Raw genomic sequence first — 17,079 nt, 5'->3', positions numbered from 1 at the left:
AACTGACCAGGTGAGGTCACAGTTCAGCACTGGGCTGTGAGGATGGTTGTACAGAAATGGGCTGAAGAAAAAGCACTGCAGTGGAAACAAGGAACCTGGTGGTGAAGAGGCCAAGAGAAAAGAGGGGACGAGAAGCTGAGCCTAAGAAGAGTGACCCACGGAATATGAGTGAAGTAAATCAGGGCCCCTGGAGACGGGCCCCCACTCTTCCAACCTACCAGACAGCACAGAAATAGCACGGATTCAACCGTGTGTGCATCTGATTGTAGGGACACCTTCACGTCCCTGTCAGAAAATCAGACACGTCTCTCCCAGAAGAAACCTGTTTTCAGTTTTATAACAGTCACAAAAATGATCCCTCACGACATTGTCATCTAAATAGTGACTAGGTACCAAAAGAATGATACGGTGTATGAAAGAAATCACTTTACTAGTGATATCAAAAGTTAACAAAGTAGACAGATATCAGATGAAAACACCCCCTGAATAGATTGCAATGACCCGGTAAGGTGCCTCCTGAGTGAGTTGGAAGCAGTTTCCTAGGATTGTATTAAACCCTGTGTTCTGTGATGGCAAAGAGAAGCAGCAGATGGCAGGAATCCAGGCCCTGGAGAACCTGGCTGCTGAGGGCCAGTCCTGTGCCAATTACTTCGACAGAAATCTAGCGTGCGGAGGTGTGGTGTTCATCTTGTGCGGCCTTCCACAGGACCCTCTGCAGTCTCAGCATTCTATCCCAATGGATTTTTGTGGCGTGTTCCATATAGGAGGCAGGATCCTTCAGTCGCATTGTGCCTCCCCCTTCTGGGGCCCCGGAGCTGTGATTGCTTGGTTCATGGTGCTCCAGCTCTTCATCAGCGCTCACAGCAGGGAGTGCTTTTTTCTTGGTCTCTTAGCTCATAATCTGAGGAAATGTTTGTTGACCTAAGTAATACCTATCTTACTATCTAACAACTCATTCATCCATAGATACAGATATAGATATATTTCTGTAAGAAATAATCCTCATTTGTATTAAGGCTTAATAATTTATGTTGATTTCTCCAAATCTAAGCTATTACCCCGTGAATCTTTCTAGCTGTGCCCCCTCACTTCCCTCTTCCCTCCACTCAGACTGTTAGAGGGCCTGTCCACCTGCCCACCAGGAAAGAGTGTGCTCTTAGAATCATGAATGGCACTCACATCACCAGCATAGGTCACCCCAACCTGTATCTTCCCACCAGGCGCCGCAGACCCGCGTGGAGCACATGTGTATCTGGCCCTGGCCTTGAATACTCGTCTACAGTGAGGATAAGAACCTCATTTCCTCAGGATGGACCGTGGAGTTCCTGTGCCTTGGGGACAACAGGGCCACATCTACAGTGAGTAAATACTTGTTGTGGCCAGATTGCTAAGGAGGGAGACTTGCCTGACTTCTTCTAGATATTTTTCTTAACTAGAGAGAAAGAAACTCTTTTTCTGGACTGTCTCCATGTGTTTTATTCTTTACTATCTCGTGCAGTATTTTAACCAGACTTATTTTACAGAAGTAACCATTTATTGGGAGTCATTTTGGGTAGAATCATAGCACGTTGTAGTATTTTTTACGGATTCAAGATTGTTTCTAGGGAGATGTCCCAATGCAAACTCAGAGGAGGGGAATCAACAGTTATGAAAAGAATGCACAAAATGCCAGGCACAGTTCTATGCAAAGAACTGGGGACACAGGTACGACGTGGTCGGATGTATCCAATCTCCAGGCCAAGGGAGAATGTTTGCAACTCTATACGTGCTTTTTAAGGTTAGAGGGGAATTTTTCTGAGAAATTGAAAGTAGCTGCGAAAAATATTGAAAAGTCGAAGGGTAGGTGTATTAAAACTCACAACAATATTTTAAATGTCAATATTTTATTTAAATCCAAATTAGAATCTATTTTCATTTCACTTAGCTTTAAAGGAAGTTGCCTTATCTATAATACATTTGAAATAATGCTCCTCAGTTTATCTCATTTTCAAATTGAAGCATTATCATGATTAATATTTTCTCATGACCCAATGACAGTCTTAATTAATTTTAATTTTAAATTTCACCTTCTTGAAACTTCTTTTGCATGTCCTTGCTGTGAAAGGTATTATTAAAATAAATAAATCTAGGACACTTCCAAATATATAAAAATTGTTATAAAAAGATGAGGGAAAATGCTGATTTTGAAACAAAAGCTTATACTCAAAATGAAAATATATTAACATTTCTTCAGAATCATTTATTTTTCTTTATTGCAGAGATATCTTAAGGCATCTAAATTCTAAATTTTATTTTTTTAAAAATAGTTAAAAAGTCTATGGCCATGCCACCTGAACAAGCCCCATCCCACTTGATCTTGGAAGCTAAGCAGGGTTGAGCCTGGTTAGTACTTGGATGGGAGACCACCTAGGAAGACCAGGTGCTATAGGCATAAAAAATAAAAAATAAAAAATAAGGGATTGTAATCTGACAAGGTCCTTGCAATCTGTGAGGTCAACCAAGGGTTGCCTCACCAAAAATTAATAAATTAATTAAAATAAATAAAAAACAAATAGTTAAATAAATAGTTAAAACACATTCTACTTATACTCAAATCACTTGTAAATTGTAGTTCAATTATTCTGAGAGGTCCTAATATATTTAAACTTTGTAATAGTGATTTACAGTTCTTAGGACATAGCTAAATATCCTTCGACACAAGCTGAGTTGGCTTTCTCTTCCTTGGTATTAAAATATGCACACTCCAGAACCCTCAAAATGTTTTGCTTCTTGACTTCATCATGTATATGAGAATACACATCATATATACATATGTATAATCTATTTAATTTCAGAAGTGTCACCAAGATTTTTCTATCTAGTATGTTTTTAAACATATTATTTTAAACAAATTCAAACCAGGCAACAAGAGACCAGCCAAAGGCTCAGGGGTGCTATGTAACCTCATGTGGTATGACACTCAGTGGGGGATTAAGGTAGGACGGTATTAGTCAAGGGAAGCTTATCGAATTAGCTTAGTTCTAACAATAGTATATATATCACCTATGCGCCCTCAAGAGCATAGAATATGGGGATGCCAGTGGCCAATGACAGTCAAGAAAGGTCTGCAGTATTGATTTTGAGGTGAAAAGGGGGCTTTTTGGTTTGCAAAAACAATGACCTGCTCTGACCTATAAGAGGAAAACCAGGATTCACTCTGGGTTTAAGAATTTAACTGATGCCCAAAGAACTAGTTAGAGATGAGTGAAAACTAGAACTCATTTTTTGCCTCCCTCTCAGACTTTCTTTTTTTGAAAAATTAATATAATAGATTAATTTTTATTGAGCTATAATTGACATATAACATTATATTAGTTTCAGGTATGCAACATAATGATTTGATATTTGTATATATTGCAAAATGATCCCCACAATAAGTCTAGTTAGCATCCATCACCACACAGCTGCAAGTTGTTTCTTGTGAGAACTTTTAAGATCTATTCTCTTAGCAACTTTCAAATATATAATATTTATATCATTAGTATCATAGTCACCATACTGTCTGTATATTATATCCCCATGACTTATTATTTTATAACTGGAAATTTGTACCTTTTGACCATCTTGACACAATTCTCCCATCCCCCTTATTTCCCTTAAGATCTAGCCATGTTGTCGTAAATGGCAGAATTTCATTTTTTTTTTTACAGCTAAATAATATTCTTGTACGGGTGTGTGTCCTCCACATTTTATTTATCCATTCATCCATCAATGGACATTTAGGTTGTTTCCTTATCTTGGCTATGTAAAAAATGCAGTGAATATGGGGTACAGACAGCTCTTCTAGATAGTGATTTCATTTTTGGTGGTAGGGGAGAATAAATATCCCAAAGTGGAATTGCCACACTGAAGCCCACAGCCTGAGAATAGTTTGGTAGCATAAACCGAATTAAAAGTAAAGACTGATCATCTTGCTGCAAGTCCCCTGCTGTGCTTTCCAAAACGGGCTAATCTCCACAAAGTAATGAGGCATCTGGATGCTTTTCAGAACACTAGTGAGATTTAAGGAATCACTATTTTCCATAATTGTATCTAAATGATTTACTTAGAGGGAAAATTTTTTGTTAAACTAGTTTTTCCTTGACTAGATTTATCTTGATTGACATCCAAAGTAAACAGGGCCCATTGCATTTAAATTAATGAAGTTATCAACTATAACAAAGTGAGTCCAAAACCAAATGTATATCTATTCCTAGAGAAAATGAAGCTCTAAGCTTATGTGTGTGGTGACTGCACACGCAATAACATACAGTTTCATGGAGTTTTAGCCTATTTAGTTTCTGGTGAGTAATAGAGAATTTCCCCTGTCAGATCCAACATCCAGATCCTTTAGGTAGTATTTTATCAGTAAACTTTAATTATAAAGATGATTGTTTAATCTAACTGTGGCCACTTGTAGTCTATCATGTGAGAGCAGGTTAGGTAATTGTGCACATGGAATTTCTGTTTATTTATAATTCATAAATCATCGTCAAATAGAAACTTATGATTCTGCTGGTGATTTTTCTGCAATTAGTCTTGCAATGAAGAAGAGAACAAATAAATGCATAGTGAGAAATTAGATGAGTAACCTGAAGGAAAAGTAGGGTTCTACTCAAGGCAACTAGGTGAAAAGGAAAGGCTTACACTTAGGGAGTAGTTTAAAGAAGGATCATTGAAGAAATGGCATTTAATCTCAGTCTGCAATCTAATGTGTTTAGAATGGTCATATGTGGAGTAGATATTGGGGTGAAAATAAAGGATGATAATAGTGCTCTGTGTAGAGATAAAAACAATCCTTTATTGTATACTTCTGAAAAGTAGTTTCAAAGGTTAATCCTTGGATATCTATTAATCCAGTGGAACCATTATCTGACTTTGAAGACTAGAAGAGAAGGAATTTTTATTTACAGAAGAGTTAATGGGTTCATTTTGAAATATATTTCATTTTACATACTTGTAATACATGCAGATGGAGAAAATAGCTCAGAAATTGAATCTAAATATGTGTTTTCAGATATGAATTTAGAGATAACACTGGAAGAAATTGAAGTCAGTGAAGAAATTTTATGAGAATTTCAAGATAGTAATTGAAGGGGAGAGAAAAGGAGTAGGATTGAACCTTGAAATTGTCAACACTCTTGTTTGAGGAGGACCGTGCAAAAGACTCCTGAAAGGGGTGACTAGAATATTTTTAAAACAGTTAAGGATCTGAGCTGTCAGAGAAGCCTAGGTAAAATAAAATTCCCAAGAAGAAATTATGCACCCATACTGCTTTGGTTCCAAATAAAAAGCTCCATAGAAATGCTCACTGGATTTATATGGAGGAATAACTGGGATTTTATCAATATTTATTAGCATGGGGATCATTAGTGATTTTATAAGTTGAAGAGTGAAGGAGTGTGAGGAAATTGTCATTAAATATGTACTGTTTTTTTTCAGGTTCGTTTTGAAGGAAAAAAGGTCATGCAACAGGAATTAGATATAAATGGGTTTAGAGGGGAGTTTTGTTTCACAAATGAAGAGATGAAGAGGGTGTAAGTAGATAAATACAGAAGTGATGAAGAGGTTGCTGGTAAAGGAAATTTTATTATACTAATTATTATTGAATAGTTGAGGGAGTAAGAGAGAAATGGATGCAATTGGGGAAGCAGGATTTAGTTAGGAATAGAAATGACTTTTCAATTTTTATAAGAGAGGATACACTGATGGATTGGAATGCAGGATTAGTTGTAGATTTCATGCCGGTGAGCTGAAGTTGTTCTTAAAATTAACTAATTCACGGCTACAGTAGGAAGGGAAGCCATTTTTGAAAAGTGAGGAAAAAGAGAATTTGTGAGATTCAATTGGCATGGGGAATGTTGAAATATTTATGACAATGACAGAGTGATTCTATTATTAAGCCATTGTAGAACACCAGATATTTATAAAAAGTCTTTGGGGGATTTGTAACACCATAATTAGGTCAGATGCAGCTATAGATAGGGGGAATATCTGGAGTCATCTGGAGTGGGTCTCTCCATCAACAGATGTGGGGAAAATCTAAGAGGCATGAGAATTGTTTATCTTGGTGTGTATTTCTTTAAAAGAGTAAGTGTATGTTACTGATCAATACACAAAGGATAAGAAGTGGGGGCTGATTTTGGAAATTGGGATCAATTAACTGGAAGTTCCCATGTATGGTAGTTGGAGAACCTGGGCATAAAGAATAATTTTGCGAAGAGGCTGAAAGAAGGAGGCTTGTAGAGAAGGAGTCTCTGGTCATTGATTTGAGAGATGACATATATGTGTAAAATCTAGTTCAGGTGTCTACCTCTCAAGATGAGAATGTTTAGTTATTTGACATTCAGAGCTAGGCAGAGCTAAGTTTCAATTCTAGCTCTGTCAAATTCTAACCTTGAAATTTTGTCATATAAATAAAGCTGTCTGAACCTAGTGCCTATTACTTGTTAAATGTGTGACGATCCATAAAGGCAGGGTTATTTTGAGTATTAAATGCAATATATGTATGTAAGCATATATGTGTAAATTTTACTCACAGAGTCTCAATTAATACTAGTAGAATGAATTTTTCTCTTTCTATGTCCTCGGGGTCAAAGGGCTTTAATCACATTCTGCTCTAGACACATTTAAAAGTTTTTTGATGCCATACATGTGGTTATAAACATTGTTTTAGGTTATATTTTAGAGTTGACAAATTATTTCATATACTTAAATTATGAAATGCAGATATAATCGTGTTGATAAAAATAACTAAAACTCCAAACATTATTTCCCTGAGATAGCCTGAGTCAATGAATTTCCTCTAAAATCAAGCCCCTTTATTCTGTATTTTATGAGCCTGTCTGCCCTGCATGGATTTTGTAACACAACTGTAGCACTATGACATGCATCTTTCCCATGTAAGGGTTTGTGTGATGAGTCACTGAACACTTGAGCAAGGGATAGGTCTTTGAATTGCTCCAGCCCAATATTGAAGAGATTCCAAAGTTGCTCGGCCATATCTAAGGCCATGAGGTTTACAGGTAGGGTTGAGGCACTGATGTTGCCTGAATTTCACATGTGGAGGAGCCTAGATGACTCAGAGCAAGTGTATCTTGAGGGAGAGTATGGGGCACTAATTAGCAGAAGTGGGCATTGGAAAACAATGCTAGTGGACCTCACCAAGAATTATAAAACCAGAAATTCCAAAATGGTACCCAGGGCTATGGAAACAGGAATCTCCTTGTGAAAGGAGCTGGGTTCTCCTAGGATTTGGTGCCTCTGAATACCAGATCTAATTAAACTAGAAAGCCCCATACATTTTTTAATCTTTGTAATGGGGATTGTAATATCTTCTTTACAAGCATCAGTAGCCAAAGACTTATTGTTAACCCTCGGAAAGGAGATCCCCTCCCCCAGAGGAAAGTCTGCCCCCTGCCATTTGTCTTCGTTTACTCTGAAGGTTAATGTGGGTTGGACTATGGGAAGGAGTCACTACCATGTGAAGGTTTGCAAAGTCAAGGTGGGCATTTCTAGGAATGTTGGAGTAGACTGGAATCTCACAGGTTCTTTCTGTTTCCTCCGCTTTGTCTGCTTACTGTGCTGTGACTCTGTTACTGTGCTGTCCCTTGGTGAGAATACACAGGAAGACAGTGGGCAACTGAGTACTAGACAATGCAACCACAGGTAAGTAGGCCTTGCTCTTTCTCATGAGTCGATACCTGTTTTTGCAGATGAACAGGTTTCTCTTCTTGGCCTGGGTCTTCTGTGTGCTGCCATGAAATATTAGTGTGAGTCATGTTTCATCAGAACTCTGGGAAACTTTTGGCAGGTCAGGGACTGGTCAAGAAATAATCCTCTACCAACTATTTACACGATTTCATTCTGTTTCCCATACCTTAAGGATGTTCCTGAAGAAAAAGTGGAAAATTGTTTCTTCTCACTCATCTTGTGGCTTCGGTTGAGAAATAACTCACTCATTAACCATGTCAGTGTCTGCAGTAGGCTAGGAAAGGGGAGAGAGAAATGAGGAATCATTTATTTATTTACCCCAATTTTAAACTTATTAAAGTTTTTATGGAATACACTTGAACATTTTGATATTTTAAAAAACATTCTTTTTACCACTCATCCCCAGCAACCACTTTTTCTCTTTGTAATTAAACTTTATTTAAATTCAAAAACAGAAAGAAATGTCTGGTGAGTGTTGTTTTCTTAATTTGGGGTGTGCATTGAGAAGGATTGTAATGGAATAAAACCTAGGGTCCTATAGCAATTTTTGAAGGACTGGACAGATCAGGTTTAATCAAGAGGCTTCTTTTACCCATTAGCAAATAGATGGCATATTGATTATAGGAGGAATAATGATAACCAATGCTCAGAAGTGCCAGAGAAAATTTAAATGTGAAGCTTACCACAGGAGGTTCAGGTTAGGACATGCTTTATGTACAGCACTCTTAGGATCCCCTTGTTTTTGCTTCTGAATTGTATGTCTTATGCCTTATCATGAGCATGTGAGTCATAGAGACGAGAGGCTATACCTGCTTACCCAAGTTCTGGTGGAGGCCCATTCAGTCCTGCAGAATGAGGTGTATTGCTATATCCAGGTTATTTTCACCACACCTTATGAGATGATTGTTTATAATGGAGTTATGTTTTCAAAGTGTGTGTATATTTCAGTGAGTATGTGTGAAAGGCTAGTGACATGTCAGCATAGAGAAACATTTGACTGTAACCTCAGACAGGATTTGAGCTATCTGTGTATACAGCAGCCTGTCCCCACTACTGTCATGACCAGTACATTCCTATGGCCCTTGGTGGGGAAGGCCCTGTATGGATCAAAATGTCCATGATGTTTTAGGAATCAGTAACCTTCAAGAATATAGCTCTAGACTTCATCCAGGAAGAATGGGCCCTACTGGCCATATCCCAGAGATGTAATGCTGGAGAACATCAGTCACTTGGTCTCTGTGGGTAAGTCTATCGACCTGGATATTATTTATTATACACATATCCAGAACAACTTGTACATATATCCCTCCACTCACAGTTCTCATTCAAATTCTTTCATGGTTCTTAAACTACTTAAAGGTTGATTGGTTATTTATTTATTTATTTATTTATTTATTTATACCTATTGTGTCACCCCCAAAGAATACAGTTTTCCTAACCACTTTTTCATGTCTCCCTTCTTGATCAGTAACAACCAACACTGTGCTGATATTTTTAAATAAATGAAAGTATTAAATATTTATTAAATAACTATTCTGCTGTATAGAAATACCTGGTAGTTAAAAATTTATTCATGAAAATTATACTAATTATCTATGTCCAAATAGATATTAGGTTATTCTGGTGGAGCTTCTGTGTATTATTTTATTTTTTTAAATAAAGTTCAGCCTACTGTGGGAACATTTAATTTCTCCTTTGTTGAAAACACTGAGGATTCTTCACTTTGATCTTGGACCTGCATATCAGCAACAAGAAAATCTCCTTGTGTTGGCACAGTGTCAAGATGTTCTTCCTGCTCTGGTGAAGGACCTTCAGTATTTTCAATGTTCAAGGTGCCTTTTCCTGGGCTCTGCTTCAGTGTTCACATTTTTCTTCCTTCTGTCCTGCCCTGACATTAAAGAATAGGCATGCTTCTCAATGCAGAATCAAAAATCCATGTACTGTTTTTCCCCCACAAATAGGGTATCAACTGTGCAAATCAGAAGTGGAGCTGTGGAGGGAAGGAAGAAGATTTCCTGAAAGCCTGAGTTCAGATGAGTTCCAGGCCCATGTGGGCTCAGTACCAAGAAGATCCTGAAACTAGGAGAGCAGGACCTGGGAAATGGCAACTGCAGATTTGCTTGAGTAAATTATATTTTCAGAAAAATGCTAGTGGCCACTGGGGCCTGTGTCCTCTTTTGAATTTTCTTTTGTTCTCAGAAAAGGGATGTTCATCTCCTCTTGGAAATAGAGTTTTGCATAATGTCCTTGGTCTTGTGTCCTTTCCTTTGAGAATTTTCTTTCTCTTGACCTTACCATCATCCATTCTTGATTTTATTTTTTCTCTTATTTCAATCCCAAAAATACTTACTAATTTTTAATTTTCTGAAATGCATTTCAACTCACTGATGTATTTTTCCTTTTCACATTTTTACTCTGTGTAAGAGTATTTAAAGCAGTCACACAGGCCTTGCATGAGTTCAACATTTTCTTCCTCTAAAACCACACTAGCAATTTATTTTATTTTACATATTTTAGACAGAAAAAGTGGCCTTATAAGAAATAATATCCATGCAAGATATATGAAGAAAGGACCCATCTAATTGCATGTCAATGGTTTCAAGAAGGGGTATGAACACTTTCCTCTACATTAAAGATATGAGACTGAAAGATTTTATAAGGCAATACATGACTGTTATTGAGTTAGGCATAAATTCTGCCCAAGGAGAAAGTTTTGGGTAATTTGAATTTAGGGAAAAAACTAATGTGTGTTCAAAACCATACCTAAATTCTTATTAAAAGACAGTTACATAAACATGGCTCATATACCTGATCTTTGAAAGTAATGCCATTTTAAAAGTAAATCTGATAGCTCTGCAGTTGAGATGTTATAAAAGAAGACATCTCTTTGCATTGTAGAAAATAGCACACATTACACATGTAAATAACACAGAGAATATTTTAACAGGAGATATTCACTACATGGTCAAACTAGAAGACATGTGTAAAGAAAAGAAATAATGAATGTGCAATATGTGAGAAATTCCTTAAGAACCTCTCATCTTCAAATAGCAGAGACCTTATACTGGAGAGGATGCCTGTGAATATAATGAGTATGGGAAAGTTTTCACATACTAATCCACAGTGACTCAACATTTGTTAAATCACATGAGGAAAAAAAACCCTATAAGTGTAATGAATATGGGAAAGAGTTCTACCATCACACTCAGCTTTCTATACACAAAAAGGACACATACTGGAGAAAAACCCTATAAATGTAATGAGTGTGGAAAATTCTTCAGCCAAAGGACTAATTTTACTCACACTAAAGAATTCACGTGAGAGAGAAACTTTATAAATGTAATAAATGTAGGAAAGAGTTCAGTTGAAGCACTCGGCTTTATACACACCAAAGAACTCACACTGGAGAGAAACCCTATAAATGTAATAAATGTGGGAAACACTTCAGCCAAAGCACTAACTTACTTACATTCACACCAAAGAACTTACACAGGAGAGAAACCGTTTAAATTTAAAGAATGTGGGAAAGCTTTCTGTCATCCTTTATTCTTTAATCAACATAAAAGAATTCACACTGAAGAGAAACCATAGAAATCCTTTTGTCAAAACTCTGGCCTTATCATTAAAGAATTTACATGAAAGAGGAAACCTATACAGTTTACACTTGAACAATGCAGGAGTTAGGGGTGTCAACACCTCACACATTTAAAAATCTGTGTATAACTTTTGACTCCTCAAAATTTGGGCATCCCTCAGTGACTGCAGGGGGTTTGGTTTCCCCTGTGAACACCAAAATCCAAGGATGTTTAAGTCTCTTATATAAGATGGTGTAGAACAATGCATCCAGTTGGCCTTCTGCATCCACAGATTCCTAAATTTAGATCAAAAAGTGTTTTTTTGTTTGTTTGTTTGTTTGCTTGAATCCACAGATGCAAAACCTAGGCATATTTATTGAAAAAAAAATTCACATAAAAAGTGGACTCATGCATTTCAAACTCATGTTGCTCAAGGGCCAGCTGTATATGAAATGGATATGGCCAAAATTCCAGGCATATGTCTTACCCTTTACTTAAAGAAAATAATCACATGGAATGGAAATCTTCAATGAGTCTTTGACCTTAGTTGATGTGAAGTAACACACATTGTAAACATAAAGAACTGTCTCCATACTCAGTTCTAACATATACACCAGAGCATTCACACAAGGTAGAAATTATATGTATATAATCAATATGACTTCACTGTGTGCCTTCATTTATCATTTATCTTTTAAACAACATGAGCAAACTCTACAGAAGAAACTGCAAAAAAAAAAAAATTCTATTGAGAATCTTTTAACCCACACTTCATCCAAGAAGTATTCAGAATTTTGTCAAATGACTTATTATAAACAATGTAAGATGAACATGTAGATTTGTGCTGTAATCCAGCAAAAGATTTCTTAGGCAGGAATGTTTAATGGAGAATTTTTAAGAAGTAATAAAAATTAGATTAAAAATTTTTAGTAGATTAGTACTTGTAATTATATATACAGTAAAAGTTGTTCCTCAAAATATCTAATATGTTGTTCAATGTATATGTATATTTTTGTGCATCTTTAAAAATAATTTTAGAGACCTGAATCAATCAAAATAACCTAAATAAACTGAAGAATTATAAATATAAAATAGTATAATTTAACTATTATGTCCATATTTTCAAAGGTATATACATAGTAAATATTAACACAAACATGGAAGAATAAACATATAGTTTGAATAAAGTTCAGTATTAAAATAATATTCCTCTTTTCAGAATGTCAAGCCTGTCCACATTTTTCTGTCTTCACTGCCACAATCATTCCTGTCTTGAACAGGTCACAGGGGAAGAGAGAGAAGGAATGAGAGACCAGGAGACCAAGTTGAAGTAAGAAAAAAACTAGCAGAGGGAGAAGGGAGTACAAGTGGGTGATGGGGCAGCTGTGCCTAGGTACATGGCTGGCATCTGAGGAACAAGACATTGCTAGAGAAGGGATAGATTGAAGGAAGCATTTGGTGACCTTAGGAGTTGACAAGAGGCATAAGGAGGCAAGTCAGTTAACAAGGGTGCAGAAGGGGGCATCTGAAGTAGGCTCAGGGTCATGGAGAGGCTAAGCCGCTGGAAGTGACATGAGCAAGGAAAGAGCAGGGCTTTGGGACAGGTACTGGTGATCCAGAATATGCACAGACCTTGGGAAGAAGGTCCAGTTAGGGAAGGCTAATATGGGTTAAAGGATCGGGGAAGACAGTGTACACTAAGGGGACCTAGGAGTCTGAGATGAAGGGTTGGGACAAGTACAGAGAGTCTGAGTTGAGTCTAAATTGCCTTCTCTCTCTGCTTTCTGTTAAATCCCAAGCAGTTCTTCCATATAAATTAGAGCCTCAGTCTCCGAGTTGGAAAGGAACTGACATAATTTTGCTCAACAGTATTCTAAATTTTCCCCCAAGATTCTTCCCCTGTGGTTAAGCCCTGTATAATCTCCCTTTATTTCTGTTCTGGCCTTCGAATGTGACAGAATATCATTCTCCTAATTAGGTTACATTATATGGAAATGGTAAAGGTGTTTTGCAAATGTCATTAAGATCCCTAATCATTGATTATGAAATATTACAAGGGAGTTTTTCCTGAATGAGCATAACCCAATCAGGTGATACCTTTCAAAAAGGTACTGCAAGTCAGAAACAGAGGATGTCAGAGAGATGTGACCCAGAGACAGTCTACTGCTGGCCTTGAAAAAACAAAAGATAACCAGTAACTAATAGAAAAAGTAACATATAGGATAGGGTAGAAGGGAATACTGAAGAAGTAGTATAAGGAGGAGTGACACTTCTGAGAATACCTGTCTGTATAGTTTTGGTCTTGGAACTTCTTATGTACTCAAAAATGCAATTTTATCAACAAGGAAGGGCAAAAAAGAAAAAAAGAAAAAAGAAAAAAAAATGAGCTGAATTTTATATTAGGTTACTACCATAATCCCACAAAATAAACCAAGAAAAATTTAAGTAAATTTTGAACCCAGTGTTTTTATTGTATAATCTCAAGTGAAGTACAAAAATACCTACAAATTATTCTTACAGCTACTTGATTTTTTTCCCCCAATAGAGTGGATGTAGCAATTTTAGAAGGGTACTGTATGACTGAGTACATGATTGAACATATTTAGGTTTTTCAGCCTAGGTTACCGGGTAATGGAAAATGGAGATAAAAATACTTAAGGAAGAAAATAGGTCTCAGGGTACTGTATTAGAATTAGAAATTAGATTTATTAGCATGAATTCATAATGTGTGTTATTTTGTGTATGGGTGTGCACACATGTGTGTATGTATATGTATGTGTGTTTCCTTCCTAACCATGTGCACTGAAAGAGCCTAGAAGCCATGATACCTCAGCCATGATGGCAAATATCACACAAATCTTGGTTTCTAAATTTTATTCCTCAATAATAGTGACAAGGCTTCCATGAGGAAAGAGTTGATTGAGGCAAGCAAATATAAGATTAGTGCTGGGGGAGGGAAAGTACAAAGTGAGCCTAAGTTGTCTTTTGCTAAAAAGTAAGGAAGTACTCACACCAAAAAAGGGAATAGGTGAAAAGGAAACAAAAGGTGGTTTGAAGGAGCCCCCATGGCCGCATTTGGGACAAATTTATCTTCAGAATGAAGAATGACAATGAATTTTAACACATTGAGTAATAAAAAACAAGAAATCACACTGTGAGTAAAGTAACATAGTCATAAACACACGCGTTCATGCCTTTTTATGTGGAGGGAAATGAAACACAGTCCCTTCCATTACTATACCAACTAAAAAATTGTGGAAGGAATAGTAGGAAAAAAATCATTATTTGAAATTGCCAAAGTAGAAAAAATCAGCAGTGGAGACATTCGGTAAACACTCCTTATGTAAATCTCTAAGAAAGACCAAACACGACTTGTGCAGTGTTCCAGAATAAATAAAACAAAATGAACACTACCATATAAATTAAATCTCACCACAAGAAAACAGAAAGAAAACATCATTTAGGGGGATTCCAGTAAAGGGCTGGCTCATACTCTACAAAAATGGCAATTTCATGAAAAACAATGACTGAAAACTGTTCTAGGATACAGGAACCAGCAAAAGATGACAACTAAAAGCAATGTGTAATTCAGGATTGGATCCTGGAGAGTGACCAATTAAACAATTGCATTTACATTAGTACCAAAAAGAAAGAAATACTTCAGAATATATTTAACATAAATAGGTAGATTTGTACACTAAAAACTACAAAACATTTTTTAGTTGAAAAAAATTTTTAATTATGTTTATTGGGATGTAACTCGTTAATAAAGTTATATAGATTTCAAGTGTACAATTAATCATAAGTCATATGTATATTGCTTGGTGTCCACCCAAAGTTAAATTTCCTTCTGTCACCATATATTTGACCCCCTTTACCCTTATCTACCTCCCCCCTCCCACCTTTCCCTCTGCTAACCACTGAATGGATGTCTGTGTCTAGAGTTTTTGTTTGTTTTGTTCGTTTGTTGCTTTCAGTTTTACAACCCACATGAGCAAAATCATGTGGTTCTCAACTTTTTCTGTCTGACTTATTTCGCTTAGCATTATAATCTCAAGATCCATCCATGTTGTCACAATGGCAGCATTTCACCTTTTCTTATTACTGAGTAATATTCCATTGTATATGTGTACTACATCTTCTTTATCCAATCATCCATTGAAGGATGCTTCAGTTGTTTCCATGCCTTGGCTACCATGAATAATACCGCGATGAACATTGGGGTGAATGTATCTTTAAGGATAAATGTTTTCTATTTTGAGAGATAGATATCCAGAAGAGGGATTGCTGGGTCATGTAGTAATTCTGTTCTTAATTTTTTGAGGAAGCTTCATACTGTTTTCCACAGTGACTGTACTAATTTATATTCTCATCAGCAGTGTATGAAGATTCCTTTTTCCTCACAACCTCTTCAACAGTTGTTATTACTTGTCCTGTTAATATAGCCATTCTTACAGGTGTGAGGTGGTATCTCATTGTGATTTTGATTTGTATTTATATATAGCTAGTGAAGATGAGCATCTTTTCATATGTCTGTTGGCCATTTGTATGTGGAAAATGAAAGATGTCCTAAGAAAAGGAAATAACTAAATTTTCTACCTAAAATTGAAATGAATTGAAAGACTTAATAGTAAGATAACAATACTTCCAAATTGATCTATGGATTCAATGAAGTCTTTTAACAAAATCCCAGGTGGCATTATGGGAGAGCTTGACAAGCTGACCATAAATTTCACATGGAAATGCAAGGAAGAAACAAAACAATCTTGAAAGAAAAAATAAATTGAGTACTCACACTTCCCAGTTTCGGATCTTACTACAAAGCTACCTTAATCAAGACTCTGTGGTACTGGCATAGGAATAGACTTATAGATCAATAGAAATAAAATTGAGAGTTTAGAAATAAATCCTCATATTTACAGTTTATGTTTGACAAGGGTTTTAATAACATTCAACGGGAAATAAGTCTTTTTAACAAATGGTACTGTAGCAAGGGGGCATCCACATGCAAAAGGGAGAAGTTGTACCCCTACCTAACATCATATACAAAAAAAATTTTAATGAATAAAATACCTAAGTATAAAAACTAATATTCCAAAACTCTTAGGAGAAAAAGATGTAAATATTTGTGTCCTTGAATTAAGCAATGGTTTCTCAGATATAGCTCCAAAAGCATATGAAACCAAAGAAAAAATTAATAAATCAGACTTTATCAAAATTAAAATATTTGGACACTAACAAAAAAGCTGAAAGGCAGCCCACATGATGGGAAGAAGTAACTGTAAATCATATATCTGAAGAAAGTCTAGTATGTAGAATATGTAAAGAATTTTTACAACTCAAAAATTAAAGAAAATAATAATCCAAATTAAAAACAGGCAAAAATTTGAATAGCTACTTCTCCAAAAAAGATATAACAATGAGAACACAAAAAGATGCTCAAAATCATTAGTCATTAAGGAAACGCAAATGAAAACTGCAGTGTGGTACCACTTCACTGCCACTAGGATAACTAGAATAAAGACAGATGGTAAGTGTTTGAGAGGATGTGGAAAAATTGGGACTATCATACATTGCAAGTAGGAATGTAAAATGGTGCACTATTTTGAAAAGCAGCTTGACAGTCCTTCAAAATGATAGACATAGAGATATCATATACTCAGCAATTCTATTTCTACTGATCTGATCATAACCAAAAGTGCATGTTCATACAAAAATATATACATAATTGTTCTTATCAGCACTTTTAGCCAAAAAGTGGAGACAACCCCAA

The 17,079-nt window shown here is 36.1% G+C and overlaps 1 pseudogene; it reads left to right on the top strand.

Annotated features, from left to right (window-relative positions):
• The first annotated feature begins 2,313 nt into the window (after positions 1-2,313).
• LOC111729155 lies at positions 2,314-2,431 on the top strand (annotated as a pseudogene).
• The last annotated feature ends 14,648 nt before the right edge of the window (positions 2,432-17,079 follow it).

This window comes from Pteropus vampyrus, unplaced genomic scaffold (assembly GCF_000151845.1).
Source record: "Pteropus vampyrus isolate Shadow unplaced genomic scaffold, Pvam_2.0 Scaffold8, whole genome shotgun sequence".
NCBI lineage: Eukaryota > Metazoa > Chordata > Mammalia > Chiroptera > Pteropodidae > Pteropus > Pteropus vampyrus.
The sequence above is the reverse complement of the archived record's forward strand: the minus strand, read 5'-3'. Positions and strand labels throughout refer to the sequence as shown.